Consider the following 9,104-nt stretch of genomic DNA (forward strand, 5'->3'; position numbering starts at 1 on the left):
TGAATGTAGCCATCGATACAAGGTTTAACTTGATCTCCAAGGCTTGCCTCCCAAACACTGCACTTTTGCACTGACATAACGCTGATGCCACGTGCCTCAATCTGTAGAGTTTCCGGTGAAACAGGACATCCAAGTCCCAACCCACCTCTGAGATTTCGACTGATTCAATAATGAGGAGCCCACCCAGTGTCTGCACACTATTAGGATTTCACTCGATAGATCACTTAACCCTTGAAGTCGATCGTGTGGTTCTCGTGCATCTAGTGGCCTGAAGTGACATGACGAGAACCCTATCGGCAAGCACGGTCTGGACATTGGTGTAAAGAAGAATTCACCAGCTCTGGACGTGTCATTGTCTATTCCAGTTGTTCCCTTTGCGCCCAAGGAAGCGGAAAATCAGGAGAAGTGGAAATAGCGATGGATACCCAGGACAAGCTGACTTCTGTCTAGAGGCCTTGCAAGAATTCAGATGTTGATTAGCATAAGTGGCGTTTCTTTGTATCTCTGGGTGGTGGGCGGGAGTTTCTTGCCCTACCCATGATGCATTGCAGAGTGTGCACACTCAACATATTCAGTTCCATATAATCTAAATTCCTTTGGCTGCGACTGTTTTAATGCTTCTCTGGTGCTCTCACCTAGTTGTCCTTTGGCCACCTTCTACCTTCAGTTTTTGTAAGTCTGACAAGGTGTCGCATGTCAGCTGCGCAGGCCTCACTGGCCGTGTTCTCTTCTTCCTGGCCGCAACACACATGCTCTGGGTTCTCTTCATCCCGAATAAATCTTTCGCCTTTTACTAAAGATTTCCGTGGAGAGGACCGTTAAAGAGTCTCAAAGAATTTTTGCACAGCCTGTTTCTGACAGGCTCTCTGAGCTTGGTTAAAAAGAAGTTGTGTCTTTCCTGTCTCTGTTCCCCCTGGTTTAACCGTACTGATGTTGCATGTAACTCTTAGGTAGGATTTCAGAGGGTTTGCGATGGTATCTGCTGTGAGTTTTTTTTCCGGGGTAATTCTTTGGGAGTTTTCAGGGCTCTCGCTCTTGTGTACGCACGCTCTGCATATTAAAGATAAGGAATCGAATTGCCTTGTGTGAGGAAGACATAAAGCTCGCTATCTAAGCACACAAGCAGATCTTTAGCTGCGGGTCATATCTCTTACAAAACCATGCAGAAGATACCTTGGGATTCTGGAAAAACTTTCAGATGATGGCACAGCTACATACCTCAACAGTGGCAAGCACAGCATAGGTAATATGCTGAATCCAAATCTCCCATTCTTCAGACTTTTAAACATGGGTAACACTTCAAAAATCTTATCAGCGGGGAGTATCCGAGAAGGACTTTGTTATTCCTGGTTTGTAATTGTTTATTTTTGTCTTTCACTCTTCTTTGAGGAAAATTTTGCAAAATGGAAAAATGTGCATCAAAGGACATGGCGTTTAAGTACCCCGTTGATTGCTGCTGATTTCTGAATTCGTGGAAATAATATTGTTTTCAATGTGTGACCTGAATGTAGCCATCGATACAAGGTTTAACTTGATCTCCAAGGCTTGCCTCCCAAACACTGCACTTTTGCACTGACATAACGCGATGCCACGTGCCTCAATCTGTAGAGTTTCCGGGTGAAACAGGACATCCAAGTCCCAACCCACCTCTGAGATTTCGACTGATTCAATAATGAGGAGCCCACCCAGTGTCTGCACACTATTAGGATTTCACTCGATAGATCACTTAACCCTTGAAGTCGATCGTGTGGTTCTCGTGCATCTAGTGGCCTGAAGTGACATGACGAGAACCCTATCGGCAAGCACGGTCTGGACATTGGTGTAAAGAAGAATTCACCAGCTCTGGACGTGTCTATTGTCTATTCCAGTTGTTCCTTTGCGGGCCCAAGGAAGCGGGAAAATCAGGAGAAGTGGAAATAGCGATGGATTACCAGGACAAGCTGACTTCTGTCTAGAGGCCTTACAAGAATTCAGATGTTGATTAGCATAAGTGGCGTTTCTTTGTATCTCTGGGTGGGGGGGGAGTTTCTTGCCCCTACCCATGATGCATTGCAGAGTGTGCACACTCAACATATTCAGTTCCATATAATCTAAATTCCTTTGGCTGCGACTGTTTTAATGCTTCTCTGGTGCTCCTCACCTAGTTGTCCTTTGGCGCTCACCTTCTACCTTCAGTTTTTGTAAGTCTGACAAGGTGTGCATGTCAGCTGAGGCCTCACTGGCGGGTTCTCTTCCTGCCACACCTTCATTTTGGATAAAAGGAAACCAAATCTAATGGGGTATGGGGAAAATTTTTAACCAAATTCATTTTCCTTTGGGTTTTAAAATTTATCAAATTTTAAAAAAAATGGAAACTGCTTAAAATTATTCTCTTTTTGAATTTTGAAATTTTACAAATTTTCCGGAGACGCCCCAAAAATTTCGTCTTTCCTTCTCAAATATAGCAATTGCCGCTAATCCCAAATGGTAAACGGGCTCCAAGCCCCCCACCTTATTTTGATTAATAATCCCCCCCGAAATTGAGATTTCCGGATTCAACCTTTCCCCCCTGGGTCATTTGTGCAGCACCCCGTGGCAGCCCGGGTACATAACCAAATCCCTTTGGAAAATTTTAAGGCCATGTCAAAAAATAAACCTGAAAAAAGGAATTGGAACCCGGTCCTGGAAAAAGATTTTCTAGGCCCTAAGGAACGTTTGGAATGGTTAGTTATTCCCAGGCCAAGGTTTTGTCTTAACTTCATAAACAATAAAAATTTTTTTGAAAATTTTTGGGCCCTTTTTGCTCTTCCCTTTTGCAATTTCCCATTTTTTTTGGGTTTTGGGTGTGGGTTCTCCTCCCCTTTCCCTTTTTGGCCCAACCTTATTCTTTATTCCCAAAAATTTTTCGCTTTCTAAAGTTTAAGGCCGAAAGTTCCGGCACAGCCTTGTTTCCTCTGAATTGTTAATTGGGTTTTTCCCTGTTCCGTTTAACCGCAAAGATGTTTGAACCTTTTAATTTTGGGTTTTTAAGTTTGTGTTTTTTTTTTGTTTTGGCCCGCTTCCGTAAACCTGCTTTTAAAAAAGGTTGATTGCTTTGTGGGGTAAACTGCTTTTCCCCTAATCTTTGATTGGGATTTCTTAAAATGGAAGATCCTTGGGATTTGAAACTTAGCCTTTAACCCACTTTTAGCAAGAATTTGTTAACAAATCTCCCAAAACCTTAAATTTTTAAAGGTACATAAAACTTATCGGGGAAAAAAATTTGACCTTTTTTAATATTTTTCCTTCCCTTTAGGAAAATTTAAATAAAATCTAAAGGAATGCCGGAACTTATTCTCTGATTTTAATTTAAATTATTTTTTAATTTTCCAAAGGAATTTAAAGGAAACGTTAATTTTCCCACCTCTTTGCTGACAAATGGGTCAATTGGCCGGAAAAAAAATTCCCAACCCCCGATTTCCATTCAATAAACCCCCGCCTGACTACATTTTAACCAGGTCACCCCGAAATCCAGTTTGCCCATTTAAACCTGGCAGAACCCATCGTTTGGGGACAATTAACCAACCCCCCCTGAATTTCATTTTTCCTTTCCCCAAGCCAATAAGGAAAACCATGGAAACGTCCGTTTGGTTTTTAAACCCGAAATTTTTATCCCCTTTTTCGCGGGGGTGGAATTAGAATGGTTTGGCCATGTATTCATGCAAATCAAAAGGGGAAATTATGTAAAAGTGTTTCCTTTTCCCCCTTTGGGTTTTTTCCAAGTTTGAAGCAGTGTGCCCGGGGGGCCTTTCCTGCCCCTTTCCCGTAATTTCTCCCTTAATTTTTTTTCCTTTTTAAATTTCTGGGGACGGTTGAGTCAAGGTTTTGCCCGCCTGTTTTCTTCCCGTCTTTAAAAAAGTTTGGGTTCCTCCTTTTCTTTTTTCTATTTGGCCGAATCTTGGGTTTTTAATGCCTTGTTTTCGATTTTTGGAATTTTAAATTTTGGGTCCCCTGTTTACCAAAACCCTTGTTAGAAACTAGCTTTTAAAACTTTATTTCTCCCTAACCCCATTTTTTTGGGGGTTATTAAAGGACCCCTTTTCGGAAAATCATGGGTTTTCAACTTTGAAACCAGCATAAAAATTTTAGCCTTTTAAAAAACTGTAACTTAAAATTTATGGGGGCAAACTTTAAACCTGGAAAAATTGTTCTGGAATTTTGGGAATCAAATCCCATTTTATTTAACATGGGTAAATCAAAAAATATTTCCAATTCCAGAAAATTGTTTCCTGATTAAAGGTTTTCATTTTTTATCCAATTCAAAATTTTTTTCATTCAAGGAAAAGAAAAATTGATGGTGAACAACTTGACCACCCATTCTTTTTTAAATTCACGATAAATTTCCCTTTGCCATTGGCCCAACAGTTACCATAACTGGCCCCCAATCTGAGGAAATTGTGGCAAACAGCCAGCCCCCTAGATTTCCTTTTAAAAAGGAACACCGGACCCTTAATTAGTTATTATACCACCCAAGGGTGTTTCCCCGTTTTTTTATCAGGGTTTTCCGGTGAAGAAATTCCCTGCTCCGGGTGCTTGTTATCATACCTTGGGATGTTACCATTCTTTCCTCAACAGGGGAATTCAATTTTTTTTTAACCGAAGTGCCTTTACCCTTGCGGTTGGTTTTTCCCCCATGGTTCCTAAATTTTCTTTTCCTAAAAACAAGAATTCCTTTTCCAAAATTTTCCCTTTTTAATTTGGGGGCCTTAAAGTTGTTTCCCCTGGTTTACCGCTTTTGGGGCTAAAGGTGGTTTTTTTTTCCCCCTTTGGGTTCCTGGTTCCCTTTTTGATTTGGGGAAAGGGGCTTTCCCCAAATAATTATAAGTTTTAGGCTCAGGGTTTAAAACAAGTGTTTAGGGTCCTTGTTAAGAAGATTATTCCCTTGGTTTTTGGTTTTGGGGGTTTCTTAAACAGAGATTTGGGGTTTCGGACTTTGAGGTCCTAAAGGAATACACCCTTGGAAGGAAAAATCTATTTTGAAAAAATTTTTTGTAATCTTAAACGCAAGGGAAATTTTACTGGTTTTTTACTTCGATTGGATTTGAAAAAATTTTCAAGCAATCCAACTTGTTACATTTTAAAACAAAAATCTTTCAGACTATGAAATTCAAGTTTTTATTCCCTTTTAGGGTTTCCGGAAAATGCCAATTCCTTGAATTTTGTGGAATTGACACCATTTAATTTGATTTCAATTGAACCAAAATGTCAATTTACTTTCGAAGTCCTAACCCCTTTTTTTCCCCGGGGTTTTTTCCCCCAATTACTTCCGACCATGGCATCCGTCCGGGAAGTGGAAAACAAGGGAACCCCTTTAACCTCCGATTCCCAAGGCCCAAGTTTGAAATTGATTTTTAGGTAATGCCCTTTTTTCCATCGGATAGGCCCAAATGAAATCCCCGGTGCCGGTTCCCGATTAATTTTCCCTACTTTTTCTTTTTACCTTTTCCCTTTTTTAAGGGGTTCACAGTGGAGGGCCTACCTTTTTTTTTGCTGAAAAAGGGGGATTCTCCCCCACTTTTTCTTAGGTTTTGCCCCCCCAAAATTCATGTTCCTACCCTTTTACTTCCTTAATAATTTTTGCCCTTTGGTTTTTGGTTTTTTCCCCTTTTTAAGTCCTGGGTTCATTTTCTTCTTTCGGGTTTTTTCTTTCGAGTCTTTGGGTTTTCTTGGGGTTTTGGTCCCTTTCTTTTTTTCCGGGGGAACCAATTCTTTTGGGAAAATTTTCAAGGGCCGATTTAAAGAAAAAATGTTTTAAACCTGTCCTTGTTAAGAAACTTTGTTCCCCGGTACTCAAATTTCAGAGTATTGTTGAAATTCTGAATTTTTATTCCGTGGTTTTTGTAAATTTCAGCCTTTATTTGAAGATTTTCCCGTTAAAAATTTTCCGCTTACCGGAAGGCAAATTTTCCGGGGGAATTTAAAGGCCCTGGCTACTTACTAAAATTTTAATTGGAAAATAAACTTAATTGGGAGCTATATTTTGGAACTTTTTCCTTTTTAAACGGAAATTCAAAAATTTAACTGTTCCCAAAGGTTTCCTTTTAATTTTTAATCCCCTCATTTTAGGAAAATTTTTAAAAAAGGCATCCGTCCCCTGTTTTTGATTCTAATCATTTTTTTGGGACAGTCCCGGGGCAAACCCGGATTCCCAATTCTCAAAACCGATATTTCAACTGGCCCGCGGCCAATGAAGGGGAAAACGAGGAAGGAAACCCAAACCCCAGACCTTTTCCCAAGGGATCAAGTGTATTAGATTCCCATCTTCTTGGGTTTGGCACCATGTGTTAGATGTCCCTATTAGCCGGGTTTAATTTTCCATGCCCGGGTTTGGCCTCATGGATTGTTTTTTTAAACCCCGATTTTGTTGGGTGCGATGCTCCCGGTTCTGTTCTTACCCTTTTTGGTCGAGCGCGGCCTATAGCCAATGTTTCCTTTTAGATTAAACCTGGGTTTTTAAGTTCCTTCAACATTTGGTTTAATTAAATTCGTTTTTTACAATGTTTGTCCCTTGTTTTTTTCCTCTCGTTCTCTGGAATTATTCTTGCTTTTTGGGGTTTTAGGGCTGCCAAAAGCTTGGGTTTTTCAAGAATTTTAGTTTTTTTAAAAAAATTCGTCCCCAATTAAAGGTTAAACCCTTTTAAAACTGCATTTGACTGGAAAACAGTGTTTCCTAATTTTTAATTTAAATAAAAATTTTGATCAATTTTAAATTAAGGTCAATTCCCGGAAATTTGGGGGATTTATTTCACTTGTTTAATGTTAATAAAATCTTTCTGGGAAATAAAAATTTAAACTATAAAGGGTTTTAGTCCCTCTTTAATTTTACAAAAATAAATTTAATTTAAGTCCGCTATCCTTTAATTGTTAAAATTTTTCCAACCTTCCTTGATTAAAATTCAGGTAACTTATTTAAGGTCACCCAACCCCTTTAATTCTTTTAATGCAATTTTTTGGGTTTACTTTTTGGTTAACGATAAGTCACGGCTCCTGGTTCGAAAAACCAGGAATTTGATTGGAAATAATTTCCACTCATCGGGTTTTTGATTCCATTTGCCCCAAAAAGGAACCTTTGAAAACTTGAAATGGAAGGATCCGTGTGGCATCCTTCCCTTAGTTCTTTCAATGGGGGCGGGGCGATGCATTAAATTCACCCGGAGTTATTTTACCCTTTCAAGTTCTGTCTGGAAATTTTTTGAAATTAGGGAGGTCCTTGCCCTGCCCGGAAGAATTCACATTTAGTTCATTTCTCCTTGTTCCCTTTTTCGCCTTCCCCATTGGGGTTTTTTGAAAATTTCCCTTTTTAAATCGGGGAAATTAAAGATTCTTGGCCTTTTTTTCCTTCTTTTTTTTTTCTTTATAAATTTTTATTTCAAGTTTTGGGTTCCTAGGTCAAATTTGCTCTGGGTTTTTCGGTTTTTTTAAAAAATTTTGGGGCCCTTAAATCCTTTTAATAAGTGGAATTTTAGGTGGAAAGGTTTTCTTCTTCCCGCAACCCGGGTTTTTTGCATGGTGCTTTTAATTTGGAAACTTAGGTTTTTAATTTTGAGTAAGCTCCTAAAACAGCAAAAGATAGGCTTCCCTTTTCTGGAACTATTAATTTACTTTAGGGGAAGGATTTAATTTGGGGATCTTTATTTTTTATCCTTGGATTTTCAAATAACAGTACATTAAAACTTAAGAATCCCAGGGATGGTTATTTTAACCAAATTATTTCTTTAAAAAATTGCAAAAAGGATAATTTGGTTCTAAACCTTTTTGCTGATTTTAATGAAAAAAAATGTTTAAATGGCAAGCTCCTAAACTTAACTTTAAAAATTTCCAATAGGGATCAGGCTTTGAATTTAAATTTGTTTCCTCACTTCCTTTAAATATTCCCTGAACCTGTAATACAAAACCATACCAGGGTTTTTTATTTTAAGAAATACTTTATCAGTCAATTGTTCCCAAAGGGAATAATCAAAACTTCCCAAATGATGCCAAAGGCACCCCAATTCGACAGTTGGTTTTCAGAATCGGGGCCCGGGATTGATTCAGATCCATGAATTCCAAGGCACAAGTTCAAGTTATTTCTGGGCTTGTTGGTTTACTTTTGGGGTACCATTTTAATTGCGACGGGTTGTTTAATTAAACCTTGGGCCCTTTTTTTTCCGGTCCTCCTTTTCCTTTGCCATATTTGTTTCTAATTTTAAGGGAAGGCTACCTTGGCTTTTCAGGCCCACGGGCCCTTTTTTTCTCCGACAATCTTCCCTTTCTTAAAACCTTGGGGACAAATTCCTGAGGGTTTCAAAAGTTCCGAAGGTCTCTGATTTTTTAAGTTTGGGTTTTGTTAAAATTGGTTTTTTTTGCGGTTCGGGGGGGAAGTTTTGGGGATTCGAGTTTTTTGGGATTTTTTGGAGGTTTTTTTAAATTTTTGTCGGCTCTTAAGTGGAACGCGTTTTAAAAAAAATTTTGGGAAAAAGCTCTTGACTTAAACTTCTAACATCAAAAAAGGGGTTTCTTTTAAAACAATTTTAACTAATCTTTATGGGAAACTTCAAAGGAACAAATTCCTTTAATTTTAAAAACCCATTATTTGAATCCGTTTTATTTTTATGTTTATTTATTTTTTTTTTTGAGGATTTTTTAAAAATGTTCAAGAAGCTGTCCCCTTGAATTTTATTTCCGGGGAAATAAACAACTTTTCAATGGATGTTCCATTGATCCCTTAATTGTTCCAATTTACCTGATTTGCACTTAACCGGTTAATGGCCCCTCTTTCCAAACAGGACTCCCGCCCAACCCACCCTGATTTCTGTAAAAGAACCCCCCCAAATTTTAAAATTAATTTCCCCCAAAATGGGAAAGAGCTTGGAAATTTAGACCCAAGGCAAGCAGGTGCTTGGTGAAAAGCCTGGGTCTTTCCAGGTTCCCTTTCCCCAAGGAAGGAAAAGTGGAAGGGAAAACCCAAAAATGGCTTTAAAAGTTCTGAATTCAGATTTTTGCATAGCCTTGCATTTGTGGGGGTTTTGCCCACCTGATTTGTGGCAAACAAATTTTTTTTCCTTAAAAAATTTTTTTTGCACTTTTTAATTCTGGAAAGCCTTAGT

The 9,104-nt window shown here is 38.7% G+C and overlaps 1 non-coding gene across 1 annotated transcript; it reads left to right on the forward strand.

The window, feature by feature from the left end:
* Positions 1 to 749: 749 nt before the first annotated feature.
* On the forward strand, positions 750 to 865 carry LOC120522488. Its single transcript, XR_005632397.1, has one exon. It is a non-coding gene; the product is annotated as a U5 spliceosomal RNA (small nuclear RNA).
* Positions 866 to 9,104: the final 8,239 nt, after the last annotated feature.

This window comes from Polypterus senegalus, unplaced genomic scaffold (assembly GCF_016835505.1).
Source record: "Polypterus senegalus isolate Bchr_013 unplaced genomic scaffold, ASM1683550v1 scaffold_5927, whole genome shotgun sequence".
Taxonomy (NCBI): Eukaryota; Metazoa; Chordata; class Cladistia; order Polypteriformes; family Polypteridae; genus Polypterus; species Polypterus senegalus.